Source organism: Coregonus lavaretus, assembly GCF_964263955.1.
Source record: "Coregonus lavaretus genome assembly, chromosome: 21".
Lineage (NCBI taxonomy): Eukaryota > Metazoa > Chordata > Actinopteri > Salmoniformes > Salmonidae > Coregonus > Coregonus lavaretus.
In genome coordinates this window covers 40,571,955-40,591,853 of record NC_140008.1, presented here as the reverse complement: position 1 = coordinate 40,591,853, position 19,899 = coordinate 40,571,955, and the positions used below count along the sequence as shown (strand labels likewise).

The 19,899-nt window shown below is 42.7% G+C and overlaps 1 protein-coding gene across 2 annotated transcripts in view; it reads left to right on the top strand.

Annotated features, from left to right (window-relative positions):
* The first annotated feature begins 457 nt into the window (after positions 1-457).
* LOC311149085 (leptin receptor-like) overlaps positions 458-19,899 on the top strand; it is a 61,647-nt gene continuing 42,205 nt past the window's right edge. For both annotated transcript variants that reach the window (XM_084186195.1, XM_084186194.1), the window contains exon 1: positions 458-703. The gene's annotated coding sequence lies outside the window, so the exon portion shown is untranslated. The remainder of the gene's footprint in view (positions 704-19,899) is intronic.

Below are 19,899 nucleotides of genomic sequence, written 5' to 3'. Positions count from 1 at the left end.
GCTACAAACTTGCCGTGAATAAGCTATGAAAATTGTCCTATGACATCACCTTGAGGATGAGATCACTCTACTGATGTAAGGTAAAAATAGGCTTATACGTATTGATCCTTTTTCCATTTTGATAATGTCACGTTGTACTCCAAAGTAATTTCATGATCATTTTCCCCGTTATTAATGATATGTTATTCTAAATGATTATGGGGCATGCTTTGTATTTTATTAGACTAATTACTACTTAATTGTGCATTGTTAATCATGTTATGTTGTATTGAACACCTTTTAATAATAATAGTGTTTTTAATGGTTATTACAACAGTGTTCTTATTTGGTACGGGATAAACCCGGTGATGGTATTGGCTCGCGCATGACTATGCCACTCCCTTCTCCAAACGGAGTATAGCGTTCCTTGTGGCGCCTTTCAGTAACCTTCATGTTGGGGAGAGGGGACAGCTGGGGAAACACACCGGACTTCAATTACAAGGAACTGCAGCTGCCTTTCGACATTGTTATAACCGTTATTTTTATACAGTCTATAACAAAGTAGCTTATTATCTCTCATTTGTATTTGTGAAAGATCGAGGCAAACTATTGGCTACTTATAAATACTCAAAGCTCGGTATTTGTACCCTAGTGATTCGCGGACTGGATAACTATCGGTTCCTGTGCGGTACATTGGCGATTCAGAGAGGAACCAAGAGATCAAGTAAGGAAAACGATTAATTCCTTCTCACTTCTACATTTTTTTTGTGAGATATAGCCTAGACTACTACTCTTCACAGTGCGTGTTCTCAAGATCAGCGCAACATTCTATGAATATTTGTGATCCAGATGTGAGAACTCAAGCGGATCCTCAGCTTGGTCAGTCTCTCAACTGGGCAGATAGGCTACTGCAGATTAGTTTTTTGCTTATCAATTAAGTTTATCATTTTCATCCAGTCTGTACGCCTATAGCCTATATATGCATAGGCCTACATTTATTTTTGGTTAAACATTGCAAGTAAAACAAACTGTTATAACCATTTGCAATTTCAAGTTTCAAGTTTTATTAGTCGTATGTACCAGATACACATGGTATACACGTCCAACGAATTGTTTACTTGCAGGTTCATTCTCGACAATGCAACAACAATAATAAATCATAAAATATAAGAATATAAACATAAAGTAAATGTCTCAGTAGAGTAAACATTTTAGCACAAGTATAATACAGGAAGGCACAATTTATAGTCCAATATTTAGATGTGTTTTGGGGAAGGGGGGATTGGGGGACAAGTGTTTAACTTTTGCAGTATTTAGCAAACATAACAAGAGTCTAGTAGCAGCAGTTGTGATGTGTGTGTAGCATGAGTGTGTGTGTATGTGTGTGTGTGTGTGTGTGTGTGTGTGTGTGTGTGTGTGTGTGTGTGTCAGTGGCGGTAGGTGCCGTTTAAGATGAGGGAAGATGATACAACATGGCCTTATTTGTATTACAGCATATTGGATGACTGTTATTCATATTCCATTCACCCAGCTCAATTTAACATCGATAGGTTTAGGCTACTACATGATACTCAAATCTTCCCTGTACATATGATGAGGTTGCTACAACCTAGCCTATGAATGAAAGTTTACAATGTACACTACCGGTCAAAAGCTTTAGAACACATACTCATTCAAGGGTTTTTCTTTATTTTTACTATTTTCTACATTGTAAAACGCATTAAGAAGAAAATTAATTCCACAAATTAACTTTTAAGAAGGCACACCTGTTAATTGAAATGCGTTCAAGGTGACTACCTCATGAAGCTGGTTGAGAGAATGCCAAGAGTGTGCAAAGCTGTCATCAAGGCAAAGGGTGGCTATTTGAAGAATCTCAAATATAAAATATGTTTTTGATTTGTTTAACACTTTTTTGGTTACTACATGATTCCATATGTGTTATTTCATAGGTTTGATGTCTTCACTATTATTCTACATTGTAAAAATGAAGAAAAACCCTTGAATGAGCAGGTGTTCTAAAACTTTTGACCGGTAGTGTAGGTGCACAGGTTGACAGACAGTGACACATTCAATACCGCCTTACACACTCTTGCCTGCATCTAGCTGATCTAGGGTGTAATCATTAGTCCAAAATTTGCAAATGAGAGTTTCTATTGGACAAATTAATCTTTATCCCCGTTTTGTTCCGTTTGCTTCCGTTTAAGAAATGTTTTTCAACAGAACCGGCGGAATGAATACACCCCTGATCACACGCAAACAGTTCACTTTCATAGCAGCCACATGAAAACAGCATGATCACTTTGCTCGTTGTATATATAATTCCTTCTCGAAACTATCTACGTGCTCACATCCTCTCACCTTTTCTCTCCACTTGTGGACTTCAGTGCACAACACATCAGCTGTCTGTGACCAGGCAAAAAAAACATTCCATATCATGACCGCTAACCACTACACACAGCCTACATCGTTGTCACCATGTTAACGTCATAGTCAACATAGCTACTTGAACTAACGTGTTAGTAAACCCGCTACAATCATGCAGTACAGTGTACAGTCAGAAATCAGTTTAGCAGTTACGCTGGCAGACCCCGGTGGCAATAAATTAATAAAACCATAAGCTTACCTTGACTTGTAAGAGTTCCGGTGTTGGATAGCCATAGCCAGCTAGCTAACATAGCATCCCTCTCTGTTTGAGCTGGTTGTTTGAGTAGGCTAAACTAGCTAGCTGCATAAGCAGTTTAGCAGTTACACCGGCAGGCCCCGGTGGCAATAAATTAATAAAACCAAAAGCTTACCTTGATTTGGAAGAGTTCCCGTGTTGGATAGCCATAGCCAGCTAGCTAACATAGCATCCTACTGGAAGGTGTGCTTAGTGTCATTGTCCTACTGGAAGGTGAACCTCCATCCCAGTCTCAAATCTCTGGAAGACTGAAACAGGTTTCCCTCAAGAATTTCCCTGTATTTAGCGCCATCACTCATTCTTTCAATTCTGACTAGTTTCCCAGTCCCTGCCGATGAAAAACATCCCCCCCAGCATGATGCTGCCACCACCATGCTTCACTGTGGGGATGGTGTTCTCGGGGTGATGAGAGGTATTGGGTTTGCGCCAGACATAGCATTTTCCTTGATGGCCAAAAAGCTCAATTTTAGTCTCATCTGACCAGAGTACCTTCTTCCATATGTTTGGGGAGACGTGTTTGCTTATTTTTTTCTTTAAGCAATGGCTTTTTTCTGGCCACTCTTCCATAAAGCCCAGCTCTGTGGAGTATACGGCTTAAAGTGGTCCTATGGACAGATACTCCAATCTCCGCTGTAGAGCTTTGCAGCTCCTTCAGGGTTATCTTTGGTCTCTTTGTTGCCTCTCTGATTAATGCCCTCCTTGCCTGGTCCGTGAGTTTTGGTGGGCGGCCCTCTCTTGGCAGGTTTGTTGTGGTGCCATATTCTTTCCATTTTTTAATAATGGATTTAATGCTGCTCCGTGGGATGTTAAAAGTTTCTGATATTTTTTATAACCCAACCCTACTTCTCCACAACTTTGTCCCTGAACTGTTTGGAGAGCTCCTTGGTCTTCATGGTGCCGCTTGCTTGGTGGTGCCCCTTGCTTAGTGGTGTTGCAGACTCTGGGGCCTTTCAGAACAGGTGTATATATACTGAGATCATGTGACAGATCATGTGACACTTAGATTGCACACAGGTGGACTTTATTTAACTAATTATGTGACTTCTGAAGGTAATTGGTTGCACCAGATCTTATTTAGGGGCTTCATAGCAAAGGGGGTGAATACATATGCACGCACCAGTTTTCCGTTATTTATGTTTTTGAATTTTTTGAAACAAGTAATTTTTTTAATTTCACTTCACCAATTTTGACTATTTTGTGTATGTCCATTACATGAAATCCAAATAAAAATCCATATCAATTACAGGTTGTAATGCAACAAAATAGGAAAAACGCCAAAGGGGGGATGAATACTTTTGCAAGGCACTGTAGTTTCTGCCCTCCTCTGGGTACATTGACTTGAATACAAAACCTAGGAGGCTTGTGGTTCTCACCCCCTTCCATAGACTTACACAGTAATTATGACAACTTCCGGAAGACGTCCTCCAACCTCAGAGCTCTTGCAATATTAACTGAGATGTTGTTCACCCAATCAAAGGATCAGATAATGAATCTAGTACTGAAAGCATAAGCTACAGCTAGCTAGCACTGCAGTGCATAACATGTGGTGAGTAGTTGACTCAAAGAGAGAGAAAGACAATAGTTAAACAGTTTTTACCAAATTAATATCTTCAAAAATGAAGGAGACACGAGAGAGAGAGAGCTATATTTCGTATTGTTTTCACTTTCACTTTCACTTACTTAGCTAGCGAATGAAGCAAAGCTATTTTTGCTTACTCAAACACCTGGCTCAAATAGAGAGAGATGCTATGTTACCTAGCTGGTTATGGCTATCCAACACTGGAACTCTTCCAAGTCAAGGTAAGCTTTTGGTTTTATTAATTTATTGCCACCGGGGCCCGCCAGTGTAACTGCTAAACTGCTTGCTAACTGTACACTGTACTGCATGATTGTAGTGGGATTACTAACACTTTAGTTCTAGTAGCAACGTCCTTGCCATGTGATTTATCATAGTAGCAGGCAGCAGAAATGTAAATGATAAGACTGAAAACATGCGAGGAAAAGTGATGGGGTGAAATTATGAAGCTAGTGGACAGAGAAATACTACTTCACTCTATCCAATCATTGCAGCAGGATCAACGTACAGCCGCCCTTCTCTTTACAGACAGGCGAACTAGCCAGTTTAGTTATTTAGACTGCGCATGACTGACTGAAAGACAGTACAGTATGGTTTAAACGTCTGTGACTGACTGACATGAGAAAGATGCTTGCTGGCACCTGAAAATAACTTTTTTTTCCCGATCACGGATCATTTCAAAACATACTCGGATCGTAATCGTATCCAGAAAATTGCCCATATCCGTTACGATACTCGTTTTGTCCAACTATTCAGCACACCCTGATATGAAAGTGAACTGTGTTTGCGTGTGATCAGGGGTGTATTCATTCCGCCGATTCTGTTGAAAAAAAATACTTAAACAGAATGAAATGGGGATAAACATACCTGAAATTGAACAATAGACTCTCGTTTGCAACTGTTGGACTAATGATTACACCCTAGATCAGCTATAATAATAATAATATGCCATTTAGCAGACACTTTTATCCAAAGCGACTTACAGTCATGCGTGCATACATTTGTTTTGTGTATGGGTGGTCCCGGGGATCGAACCTTGGCGTTACAAGCGCCGTGCTCTACCAGCTGAGCTACAGAGGACCACAGGCAAGTTGCAGGCAAGATTGTGCAAGGCGGTATTGAATGTGTCAATGTCCGTCACCTTGATTACTCACATTGTAAACTTTAATTAATAGGCTAGGTTGTAAATATGATGTGGCTGTCCATGGTACTGATTTCTGTGTGTGTGTGTGTGTGTGTGTGTGTGTGTGTGTGTGCTTGCAAGTAGAAAAAACATGTTGACTCCCCCTACTTGTAGAGAAAGCCAATGCCATCCTCCTCTCTTTCATGTTGACGAAACGGTCTATGACTGTCATACAGTACACGCTTTTAGTTTTTGATGTCATAGGCTTCCTGGCTAAAATGCTTGCTCGCTAGCCTAACTTCCTTTCATGGGCAACGATGAGCCAGCTAGTTAACATTAGTCTACTACATCTAGCTACATATTGAACTTCCATCCTCTCAGGCAAGAATCGCTGTCAGAATCGGCGGTATAATCAAGTCCAAATCCCTATCTCCATCCATGGCTAATTTAGGAAAGGGACAATTGTAGCTAGCTAGCCTGCCACCGGAGGACAACAACACAACGAGATGCAACAATGACGTTTTTTCTGTCAATGACGTTTGGTTTTTAATGTGATGTGATTGGTGTGGAGCCAAATCCAAACTGGCTTCCCTTGACACTTTGTTTTGGATGCGCCAGGATCATTCACAGTTGAGCTTTCTCAGTTTATGCTGATTGGCTATTATTTTATATGTTTATTTAATCAAGGGAGGCCAAATGCTCGCTGGCTTTCCTTGCATTCAATGATACGGGCGGCAACAATGTCATAATCTTTTTGACCAGACAGCATCAGATAGACGGGCTACACATATAGAGACAGAGGGGCGCTGTTTCGCTCACTTGGATGCTTTCTCCAATGAAATACATTCAGCGTCTTGTGAATTGAAGGAAAATGATTAAACACAGAGAGACAAAAGATACATTATTTTATATGTTTTTTCTTTTTTCTTGGTAAAGTTTTTGGGGAAGCCTGGCTTCCCTTGGCATTCATGAATAAACGCCACTGATGCTAAGGTGCGGAGAATCAGTGGTCAGTTCCTCCATGCGTAAAGAATGTCTTGGAAGTCCCTCGAGAGGAGGGAACTGTGGAACTGCTTTTGTGGAGAAATCAACCAGGATTTCCTCCCAGTGATGCAAGCCCCAGAACACCAAGTTTGGAACTGGTTCAACACCTTGACTAATCGTGACAACTTTCGCAAGAAATTTACTTCTGAGTAACCAAGATTACACCGTGACTCACACTGGCTTGGTGGAGTAGAGGCATGCAATCGAGAGGCTGAGATTTGTGTGGAAAATAACGGACTTCACACCTTTATAGGTTAATCTACATTGACAGTCTGGCTCTGGCTGAAATTCAGTCAGCAACCAAAATGAGATTTGAGAGATTTGATTTTGCCAGCGGTCTATGCGTAAATACACATGAGGTGCCTATTCCAATGTGGGTCATATTTATTGATCAAATCTAGATTAACATTCATGACTTTTCTGGTAATTTGATTATCTGTGATAGGCCTACTGTCATATCTTGTTATTGTCACCGGCAGAGTACAACTTGTTTTGATATGTGATCTAATGAAAATGAGGCATGAGGCATGTGTGTACCAGCATGGGCTGTCATTGACAGGATTCACTTGTGTTTTTTAGAGCCCGATCGGGACCAATGCTTCCTTCTCATCATTATGCTGATAGTAGTTTGATATCACACACACACACACACACACACACACACACACACACACACACACAAATGTTGTTATATCACACTGAATAACACCTAGGCCTGATTGTTATTGCTCAGTAGCCTAAGTCATCCCTATGGATGGTTTAGTACTAGGTCATTCAGCTCTCAGCTGCAGGTGGCCACTTGGTAGAGCAGCTGTCCATCGTACTGTATTGTAACCTGGGATGTTATTGTTATGATCCAGAGAACCAATTCATTATGGGATGCAGTCATTCATCTGTGTTCATGTTTGGAGCAATTTTCATGAATGAATTTTCATGAACTTGCATGCTAAGGGTAGGAGGCTATTGATGTTTGGTATGGGAATCAGGTTCCTAGACCAGGTGAAAACACCTTCTCGTTACTGAGTGAGTCAAATAGGCCTAGCTCTGGGATCAACTTAGCTTCAGAAAATACAAAGTTAACCAAGCACAACAATTAATTTACATTTACCAATTGGATGTGCTTGTTGAGCAATCTGATGACGGGCTCATCATATGCGCACCGTGACTGTAAAAAGCGTGCCATTTCCCCTACATACAAACTCACACGTTGCTAAAAAGTCAGACAAAATGTGTAGCCTATCTCACGCCCCATACTGAAAACATGCTGCTGAGTGTTTTACAGTATTTGTTGCCACTAATGTCTAATTGATTAGACTATATGTCGCATTGGTTCCGAAAACACTGCAAACGGTTTACATTTACATTACATTTTAGTCATTTAGCAGACGCTCTTATCCAGAGCGACTTACAGTTAGTGCATACATTATTTTATCGAACCCACAACCCTGGCGTTGCAAACGCCATGCTCTACCAACTGAGCTACATCCCCTGCCGGCCAAATCCCTCCCCTACCCTGGACGACGCTGGGCCAATTGTGCGCGCCGCCCCATGGGTCTCCCGGTCGCGGCCGGCTACGACAGAGCCTGGATTCGAACCAGGATCTCTAGTGGCACAGTTTAGCACTGCGATGCAGTGCCTTAGACCACTGCGCCACTCGGGAGTACGAATGCTAGGACAGAGATGCATGTCCAACGTCAAAGCAGACCGCGATTTGGCAACATATTCATGTCTCAGCCATATCCCCTGTAGCTCAGCTCATTACAGTAATGTCTTTGCCTATATTTTCCCTGCCTTTGAGTTATCATTTATCAGTTTTAATCTGAGTTATCATTCCAGAATTTAAGAAAATAGTTTCTTACCTGTTGGCATATCACTCCCTTATCTCCGGGAGGTTGTAAGGTGTGCGTGCGCACAGGGGACCGCTGGTAATAGTTTGGGAATGAGCCTATAAATGATCGCCGCAGCGACAGGGGAGTTTACTTTTGGGATGAGATTGTAATTCTCATACAGTGGAGGTTCCTCAGAGGAGGAAGGGGAGGACCATCCTCAGTGAATTTCTGAAAAATAAAAATAGTGAAACGTTAAAAAGTAAAACATTTTAGATAACTATACTAAATATATTCACATCACCAAATAATTGATTAAAACACACTGTTTTGCAATGAAGGTCTACAGTAGCCTCAACAGCACTCTGTAGGGTAGCACCATGGTGTAGCCGGAGGACAGCTAGTTTCCGTCCTCCTCTGGGTACATTGACAAATTCCGGAGGACGTCTTCCAACATGTTGTCCACCCAATCAAAGGATCAGAGAATGAATCTAGTACTGAAAACATAAGATACAGCTAGCTAGCACTGCAATGCATAACATGTGGTGAATAGTTGACTCAAAGAGAAAGAAAGACAATAGTTGAACAGTGTTGAACAAATCAATTTCTTCAAAAATGAAGGAGAAGCAAGAGACAGAGAGAGAGAGAAAGTGTATTTTATTCACTTTCACTTACTTAGCTAACGAATTTAGCTAGCTAGTTTAGCCTACTCAATCAACCGGCTCAAATGTTACCTAGCTGGCAATGGCTATCCAACACTGGAACTCTTGCAAGTCAAGGTAAGCTTTTGGTTTTATCAATTTATTGCTGCCGGTGTAGCTGCTAAACTGCTTGCTAACTGTACACTGTACTGCATGATTGTAGCGGGTTTACACATGCATTATTTCTAGTAGCTATGTTGACTTGACGTTAGCTAATATGGTGACAATGATGTAGGCTGTGTGTAGCAGTTATGATATGAAGGTTTGGCTTGGAAAGGTTTTTTCACCGGGCACAGACAGCTGATGTGTTGTGCTCCCTGAAGTCCACAAGCGAAGGGAAAAGGTGAGAGGAGGAGAGTGTGTAGATGCGTGAAGGTATTATCCAACGATCAAAGGGATCATGCTGTTTGTATGTGGCTGCTACGAAAGTGAACTGTGTTTGTGTGTGATCAGGGGTGTATTCATTTCACCGATTCTGTTGAAAAACATTTCTTAGATGGAAGCAAACGGAACAAAACGGGGATAAACATACCTGAATTTGTCAAATAGAAACTCTCATTTGCAACTGTTGGACTAATGATTACACCCTAGATGCAGGGAAGATTGTGCAAGGCGATATTGAATGTGCCAATGTCTGTCACCTTGAGAACTCAAATTTCTCTAGACCTGTGTATCTAGGTAAACTTTCATTCATAGGCTAGGTTGTAGCAACCACATGATGGGTATAGGGAAAATTTGAGTATCATGTAGTAGCTTAAACCTATCGATGTTTATTTGTATTTTTTAAAATATATATATACAGTGGGGGAAAAAAGTATTTAGTCAGCCACCAATTGTGCAAGTTCTCCCACTTAAAAAGATGAGAGAGGCCTGTAATTTTCATCATAGGTACACGTCAACTATGACAGACAAAATGAGAAAAAAAATCCAGAAAATCACATTGTAGGATTTTTAATGAATTTATTTGCAAATTATGGTGGAAAATAAGTATTTGGTCAATAACAAAAGTTTCTCAATACTTTGTTATATACCCTTTGTTGGCAATGACACAGGTCAAACATTTTCTGTAAGTCTTCACAAGGTTTTCACACACTGTTGCTGGTATTTTGGCCCATTCCTCCATGCAGATCTCCTCTAGAGCAGTGATGTTTTGGGGCTGTCGCTGGGCAACACAGACTTTCAACTCCCTCCAAAGATTTTCTATGGGGTTGAGATCTGGAGACTGGCTAGGCCACTCCAGGACCTTGAAATGCTTCTTACGAAGCCACTCCTTCGTTGCCCGGGCGGTGTGTTTGGGATCATTGTCATGCTGAAAGACCCAGCCACGTTTCATCTTCAATGCCCTTGCTGATGGAAGGAGGTTTTCACTCAAAATCTCACGATACATGGCCCCATTCATTCTTTCCTTTACACGGATCAGTCGTCCTGGTCCCTTTGCAGAAAAGCAGCCCCAAAGCATGATGTTTCCACCCCCATGCTTCACAGTAGGTATGGTGTTCTTTGGATGCAACTCAGCATTCTTTGTCCTCCAAACACAACGAGTTGAGTTTTTACCAAAAAGTTATATTTTGGTTTCATCTGACCATATGACATTCTCCCAATCCTCTTCTGGATCATCCAAATGCACTCTAGCAAACTTCAGACGGGCCTGGACATGTACTGGGGGACACGTCTGGCACTGAAGGATTTCAGTCCCTGGCGGTGTAGTGTGTTACTGATGGTAGCCTTTGTTACTTTGGTCCCAGCTCTCTGCAGGTCATTCACTAGGTCTCCCCGTGTGGTTCTGGGATTTTTGCTCACCGTTCTTGTGATAATTTTGACCCCACAGGGTGGGATCTTGCGTGGAGCCCCAGATCGAGGGAGATTATCAGTGGTCTTGTATGTCTTCCATTTCCTAATAATTGCTCCCACAGTTGATTTCTTCAAACCAAGCTGCTTACCTATTGCAGATTCAGTCTTCCCAGCCTAGTGCAGGTCTACAATTTTGTTTCTGGTGTCCTTTGACAGCTCTTTGGTCTTGGACATAGTGGAGTTTGGAGTGTGACTGTTTGAGGTTGTGGACAGGTGTCTTTTATACTGATAACAAGTTCAAACAGGTGCCATTAATACAGGTAACGAGTGGAGGACAGAGGAGCCTCTTAAAGAAGAAGTTACAGGTCTGTGAGAGCCAGAAATCTTGCTTGTTTGTAGGTGACCAAATACTTATTTTCCACCATAATTTGCAAATAAATTCATAAACAATCCTACAATGTGACTTTCTGGATTTTTTTCTCCTAAATTTGTCTGTCATAGTTGACGTGTACCTATGATGAAAATTACAGGCCTCTCTCATCTTTTTAAGTGGGAGAACATGCACAATTGGTGGCTGACTAAATACTTTTTTTCCCCACTGTATATATATATTTTTTTTGGGGGGGGGTAGATCAGCTTAATATTGCAGATAGATTGTAACTTCCATCAATGTAATTGTCTGCATCACTTCCAATCCCCCATGTTTTTTATATATATACTCCCCTTTATTCCTTTTCAACCCCGCCTATCGATGTTACATTGAGCTGGGTGAATGGAATATGAATGACAGTCATCCATTATTATTATTTATTATTATATTATATTATTATTAATATCCAATATGTTGTAATAGAAATAAGGCCATGCTCATAAAAACATTATTGTTCTCCCTCATCTTAAACGGCACCGACTGCCACTGTTCTCATAATGGTGTTTGTTGAGATGTTTTCCTTTCTTAAAACTTCTCTGTTGTCCTTGGTCAGGCACTTATTTACATTTTTAGTCATTTAGCAGACGCTCTTATCCAGAGCGACTTACAGTTAGTGCATACATTACTTTTTTTTGTTTTCATACCCCCTGTGGGAATCGAACCCACAACCCTGGTGTTGCAAACGCCATGCTCTACATCCCCTGCAGGCCATTCCCTCCCCTACCCTAGACGACGCTGGGCCAATTGTGCGCCGCCCCATGGGTCTCCCGGTCGCGGCCGGCTACGACAGAGCCTGGATTCGAACCAGGATCTCTAGTGGCACAGCCGCAGTGGCTTTGACCAATGCGGCACTCGGGAGTATAATACTTATATATGTATTGAGTCATCTTGTGCCAACTTTATAACGTAAGAGAAAAGTAGAGCTAACATAGCCTAGCTACTTACCTTTATTATGTGGGAGTAGTACATTCCACAAGCGCAGGCTTCCTGGCATAGAGCACAGAGGGTATTTAAGTCATTTGGTTTCAGCTTTTCCAAGGAGAAGGAGGGGACCAGACATGTTTATGGTGCGTTATGTCAAGTTTGTGCTGACTGAAGACAATTTATGTTTTTACTGGTTAAGTACAAAGTGACATTGAACCAAAGTGTATCTTCTTGTATTATACCTTTTTTTATTGGCCTTGAGCACATGAACGCAGTCTTCAATGATAACCATCTTTATGTAAGAAATCCTGTAGGCCCGAAAATCATCTAGCCTCCTGTGCGTACCTTGGCTTTCAGACACGGTACCCCCAACACAATTCAGGCATTGATGGAAACACTAGAGACTGAAATGGAAGGCGCCTCTCAGACTGTTGTTGTGGCAGCAGGAAACAAAGCAAATTGGACCCACTCCAATTAGCCTAGCGCTCCAACAGATCCATGGAAGATGCTATTTCCATCGCTATTCACACGGCCTTAACACATCTGGAAAAGAGGAACACCTATGTGAGAATGCTGTTCATTGACTACAGTTCAGCATTCAACACTATTGTTCCCTCCAAGCTCGACATCAAATAAAATACAATTTTATTTGTCACATGTGCCGAATACAAAAGGTCCACAAGCCCTTAACCAACAATGCAGTTTTAAGAAAGAATACCAAAAAAATCACTAAAAAATACAATATAAAATAATACGAAATAAAAGTAACAAATAATTAAAGAGCAGCAGTAAAAATAACAATAGAGAGGCTATATATATTGGGGTACCGGTACTGAGTCAATGTGCGGGGGCACCTGTTAGTCGAGGTAATTGAGGTAATATGTACATGTAAGTAGAGTTATTAAAGTGACTATGCATAGATAATAAACAGAGAATAGCAGCAGCGTAAAAGGGGGGGGGGGCATGCAAATAGTCTGGGTAGCCATTTGATTAGATGTTCAGGAGTCTTATGGCTTGGGGGTAGAAGCTGTTTAGAAGCCTCTTGGACCTATACTTGGCGCTCCGGTACCGCTTGCCGTGTGGTAGCAGAGCGAACACTCAATGCCTAGGGTGGCTGGAGTCTTTGACAATTTTTAGGGCCTTCCTCTGACACCGCCTGGTATAGAGGTCCTGGATGGCAGGAAGCTTGGCTCCAGTGATGTACTGGGCCGTATGCACTACCCTCTGTAGTGCCTTGCGGTCGGAGGCAGAGCAGTTGCCATACCAGGCAGTGATGCAACCAGTCAGGATGCTCTCGATGGTGCAGCTGTAGAACCTTTTGAGGATCTGAGGACCCATGCAAAATCTTTTCAGTCTCCTTAGGGAGAATAGGTTTTGTCGTGCCCTCTTCACGACTGTCTTGGTGTGCTTGGACCATGTTAGTTGTTGGTGATGTGGACACCAAGGAACTTGAAGCTCTCAACCTGCTCCACTACAGCCCCGTCGATGAGAATGGGGGCATGCTTGGTCCTTTTTCCTGTAGTCCACAATCATCTCCATCTTGATCACGTTGAGGAGAGGTTGTTGTCCTGGCACCACACGGCCAGGTCTCTGACCTCCTCCCTATAGGCTGTCTTGTCGTAATCGGTGATCAGGCCTACCACTGTTGTGTCATCGGCAAACTTAATGATGGTGTTGGAGTCGTGCCTGGCCATGCAGTCATGAGTGAACAGGGAGTACAGGAGGGGACTGAGCACGCACCCCTGAGGGGCCCCTGTGTTGAGGATCAGCGTGGCGGATGTGTTGTTACCTACCCTTACCACCTAGAGGCGGCCCGTCAGGAAGTCCAGGATCCAGTTGCAGAGGGAGGTGTTTAGTCCCAGGGTCCTTAGCTTAGTGATGAGCTTTGAGGGCACTATGGTGTTGAACGCTGAGCTGTAGTCAATCAATAGCATTCTCACATAGGTGTTCCTTTTGTCCAGGTGTGAAAGGGCAGTGTGGAGCGCAATAGAGATTGAATCATCTGTAGATCTGTTGGGGCGGTATGCAAATTGGGTCTAGGGTTTCTGGGATAATGGTGTTGATGTGAGCCATGACCAGCCTTTCAAAGCACTTAATGGCTACACACGTGAGTGCTACGGGTCTGTAGTCATTTAGGCAGGTTACCTTAGTGTTCTTGGGCACAGGGACTATGGTGGTCTGCTTGAAACATGTTGGTATTACAGACTCAGTCAGGGACATGTTGAAAATGTCAGTGAAGACACTTGCCAGTTGGTCAGCGCATGCTCGGAGTACACGTCTTGGTAATATGTCTAGCCCTGCGGCCTTGTGAATGTTGACCTGTTTAAAGGTCTTACTCACATCGGCTACGGAGAGCGTGATCACACAGTCGTCCGGAACAGTTGATGCGCTCATGCATGTTTCAGTGTTACTTGCCTCGAAGCATAGAAGTAATTTAGCTCGTCTGGTAGGCTCGTGTCACTGGGCAGCTTGCAGCTGTGCTTCCCTTTGTAGTTTGTAGTAGTTTGCAAGCCCTGCCACATCCGACGAGCGTCGGAGCCAGTGTAGTACGATTCGATCTTAGTCATGTATTGATGCTTTGCCTGTTTGATGGGTCTTCGGAGGGCATAGCAGGATTTCTTATAAGCTTCCGGGTTAGAGTCCAGCTCCTTGAAAGCGGCAGCTCTACCCTTCAGCTCAATGCGGATGTTGCCTGTAATCCATGGCTTCTGGTTGGGGTATGTATATACATTCACTGTGGGGACGACGTCATCGATGCACTTATTGATGAAGCAAGTGATTGATGTGGTGTACTCCTCAATGCCATCGGAAGAATCGCGGAACATATTCCAGTCTGTGCTAGCAAAACAGTCCTGGTGCTTCCTGCTTTAGTTTTTGCTTGTAAGCAGGAATCAGGAGCATAGAATTATAGTCAGATTTGCCAAATGGAGGGCGAGGGAGAGCTTTGCACGCGTCTCTGTGTGTGGAGTAAAGGTGGTCTAGAGTTTTTTTCCCCCTCTGGTTGCACATTTAACATGCTGGTAGAAATGAGGTAAAACAGATTTAAGTTTCCCTGCATTAAAGTCCCCGGCCACTAGGAGCGCCGCCTCTGGATGAGCGCTATCCTGTTTGCTTATGGCCGTATACAGTTAATTGAGTGCAGTCTTAGTGCCATAATCAGTTTGTGGTGGTAAATAGACAGCTACGAAGAATATATATGAAAACTCTCTTGGTAGATAGTGTGGTCTACAGCTTATCATGAGATACTCTACCTCAGGCGAGCAAAACCTTGAGACTTCCTGAGATATCGTGCACCAGCTGTTGTTTACAAATATGCATAGACCGCCACCCCTTGTCTTACCAGAGGCTGCCGCTCTATCCTGCCGATATACAGTGGGGAAAAAAGGATTTAGTCAGCCACCAATTGTGCAACTTCTCCCACTTAAAAAGATGAGAGAGGCCTGTAATTTTCATCATAGGTACACGTCAACTATGACAGACAAAATGAGGAAAAAAAATCCAGAAAATCACATTGTAGGATTTTTTATGAATTTATTTGCAAATTATGGTGGAAAATAAGTATTTGGTCAATAACAAAAGTTTCTCAATACTTTGTTATATACCCTCTGTTGGCAATGACACAGGTCAAACGTTTTCTGTAAGTCTTCACAAGGTTTTCACACACTGTTGCTGGTATTTTGGCCCATTCCTCCATGCAGATCTCCTCTAGAGCAGTTATGTTTTGGGGCTGTCGCTGGGCAACACGGACTTTCAACTCCCTCCAAAGATTTTCTATGGGGTTGAGATCTGGAGACTGGCTAGGCCACTCCAGGACCTTGAAATGCTTCTTACGAAGCCACTCCTTCGTTGCCCGGGTGGTGTGTTTGGGATCATTGTCATGTGGAAAGACCCAGCCACGTTTAATCTTCAATGCCCTTGCTGATGGAAGGAGGTTTTCACTCAAAATCACATGATACATGGCCCCATTCATTCTTTCCTTTACACGGATCAGTCGTCCTGGTCCCTTTGCAGAAAAACAGCCCCAAAGCATGATGTTTCCACCCCCATGCTTCACAGTAGGTATGGTGTTCTTTGGATGCAACTCAGCATTCTTTGTCCTCCAAACACGACAACTTCTATTTTGGTTTCATCTGACCATATGACATATGACATTCTCCCAATCCTCTTCTGGATCATCCAAATGCACTCTAGCAAACTTCAGACGGGCCTGGACATGTACTGGCTTAAGCAGGGGGACACGTCTGGCACTGCAGGATTTGAGTCCCTGGCGGCGTAGTGTGTTACTGATGGTAGGCTTTGTTACTTTGGTCCCAGCTCTCTGCAGGTCATTCACTAGGTCCCCCCGTGTGGTTCTGGGATTTTTGCTCACCGTTCTTGTGATCATTTTGACCCCACGGGGTGAGATCTTGCATGGAGCCCCAGATCGAGGGAGATTATCAGTGGTCTTGTATGTCTTCCATTTCCTAATAATTGCTCCCACAGTTGATTTCTTCAAACCAAGCTGCTTACCTATTGCAGATTCAGTCTTCCCAGCCTGGTGCAGGTTTACAATTTTGTTTCTGGTGTCCTTTGACAGCTCTTTGGTCTTGGCCATAGTGGAGTTTGGAGTGTGACTGTTTGAGGTTGTGGACAGGTGTCTTTTATACTGATAACAAGTTCAAACAGGTGCCATTAATCCAGGTAACGAGTGGAGGACAGAGGAGCCTCTTAAAGAAGAAGTTACAGGTCTGTGAGAGCCAGAAATCTTGCTTGTTTGTAGGTGACCAAATACTTATTTTCCACCATAATTTGCAAATAAATTCATAAAAAATCCTACAATGTGATTTTCTGGATTTTTTCTCTCAATTAGTCTGTCATAGTCGACGTGTACCTATGATGAGAATTACAGGCCTCTCTCATCTTTTTAAGTGGGAGAACTTGCACAATTGGTGGCTGACTAAATACTTTTTTTCCCCACTGTAGTGTATAACCCGCCAGCTGTATGTTATTCATGTCTTCGTTCAGCCACGACTCTGTGAAACATAAGATATTACAGTTTTTAATGTCCCGTTGGTAGGATATTCATGCCTGTAGTTCGTCCACTTTATTATCAAGCGATTGTAAATTGGCCAATAGTATCGATGGCAAAGGCAGATTAGCCACTCGTCGCCGGCTCCTTACCAAGCACCCCGATCACCTTCCGCGATATCTCAGTTTCTTTCTTCTGCGAATGAAGGGGATGAAGGCCCTGTCGAGTGTCTGGAGCAAATCCCTCTCGTCTGACTCATAAAATAAATGTTTTCAAGGTGAGTAATCGCTGTTCTGATGTCCAGAAGCTCTTTACGGTCATAAGAGACAGTAGCAGCAACATTATGTACAAAATAAGTTACAAACAATGCGAAAAAACACACAAAATAGCATGTTGGTTAAGAGTCCATAAAACGGCAGCCATCCCCTCCGGCGCATTTCAAGCTCAGAGCCCTGTGTCTTGACAACACCCTCTGCAACTGGATCCTGGAATTCCTGACAGGCAGACCACAGGCTGTGAGGATTGGCAACAACACCTCCTCCACACTGACTCTTAACACAGGGGCCCCCCAGGGGTGTGTCTTCAGCCCTCTTCTGTACTCCCTGGTCACCCACGACTGCGTTGCTTTGCACGATGCCAACTCCATCATCAAGTTTGATGACGACACCACGGTTGTAGGCCTGATAGCCAACAATGACGAGTCAGTATATAGGGAGGAGGTAAGGGAACTGTCATTGTGATGCCAGGACAACTACCTCTCCTTCAATGTCAGCAAAACAAAGGAGTTGATTGTTGACTTCAGGAAGCAGAGGAGGGAACATGCCCTGATCCACATCAACGGGATTGCTGTAGAGAGAGTCAGCAGTTTTAAGTTCCTCTGCGTCCACATCACAGAGGACTTGACATTGACCAACAACACCACGACTCTTGTCAAGAGGGTGCAACAGCGTTTCTACTTCCTAAGGCGGCTGAAGAAATTCGGCATGCCACCCCGGGTCCTCTCCAAATACTTTCACTGCACCATCAAGTGTCCTGACTGCCACGAGCTATTCACTCCCTTACCGTCAGGCAGACGGTATCGGAGCATGAGGTCTCATACAAACAGGTTCAGAGGCAGTTTCTATCTACAAGCCATCAGACTGCTGAACACTTGAACTGAACTGACCACCTGCTCGGATTCTCCTTATCTTAGTACACATGTACACACCCACGCAGACAAACACATATCCACACACACACACATACATTTATGCTACACACACAACTTCTGCTACCAGACTCTTATTATGATTGCTAAATACTGTACAATTTGAACACTTCCTCCCCAATCTTCCTTTCCCCAAAACGCGTGTAAATATTGGACTATAAATTGTGCCTTCCTGTATTATACTTATGCTAAAATGTTTATTCTATTTACATTATGTTCATATTCTTAAAGTGTATTATTTCTTATTGCATTGTCAATAAGGAATCTGCAAGTAAGCGTTTCGTTGGACTTTGTATACCATGTGTATCCTGTACATATGACTAATAAAACTTGAAACTGAAACGGCGTATTATTATCGTGACCTGTCAGCCACTGAGCCATAGAGTAAAATAGACACTAGTCACTCTATTTCTATGCTGTAGGGACGTCAAAGCCTTATCTTTAATACACTACCGTTCAAAAGTTTGGGGTCACTTGTTTAAAAAAAATAAAAATAAAATATCCATTAAAATAACATTAAATTGATCAGAAATACAGTGTAGACATTGTTAATGTTGTAAATGGCTATTGTAGCTGGAAACGGCTGATTTTTAATAGAATATCTATATAGGCATACAGAGGCCCATTATCAGCAACAATCAGTCCTGTGTTCCAATGGCACGTTGTGTTTGCTAATCCAAGTTTATCATTTTAAAAGGCTAATTGATCATTAGAAAACCCTTTTGCAATTATGTTAGCACAGCTGAAAACTGTTGTGGTGATTAAAGAAGCAATAAAACTGGCCTTCTTGAGACTAGTTGTATATCTGGAGCATCAGCAATTGTGGGTTCGATTACAGGCTCAAAATGGCCAGAATCAAATATGTTTCTTCTGAAACTCGTCAGTCTATTCTTGTTCTGAGAAATGAAGGCTATTCCATGCGAGAAATTGCCAAGAAACTGAAGATCTCGTACAACGCTGTGTACTACTCCCTTCACAGAACAGCGCAAACTGGCTCTAACCAGAATAGAAAGAGGAGTGGGATATCCTGGTGCACAACTGAGCAAGAGGACAAATACATTAGAGTGTCTAGTTTGAGAAACAGACACCTAACAGGTCCTCAACTGGCAGCTTCATTAAATAGTATCCGCAAAACAGCAGTCTCAACGTCAACAGTGAAGAGGGGACTCTGGGATGCTGACCTTCTAGGCAGAGTTGCAAAGAAAAAGCCATATCTCAGACTGGCCAATAAAAATAAAAGATTAAGATGGACAAAAGAACACAGACACTGGACAGAGGAAGATTGGAAAAAAGTGATATGGATAGACAAATCGAAGTTTGAGGTGTTTGGATCACAAAGAAGAACATTTGTGAGACGCAGACCAAATGAAAAGATGCTGGAGGAGTGCTTGATGCCATCTGTCAAGCATGGTGGAGGCAATGTGATGGTCTGGGGGTGCTTTGGTAGTGGTAAAGTGGGAGATTTGTACAGGGTAAAAGGGATCTTGAAGAAGGAAGGCTATCCCTCCATTTTGTAACGCCCTGCCATACCCTGTGGACGGCGCTTGATTGGAGCCAATTTCCTCCTACAACAGGACAACGACCCAATGCACAGCTCCAAACTATGCAAT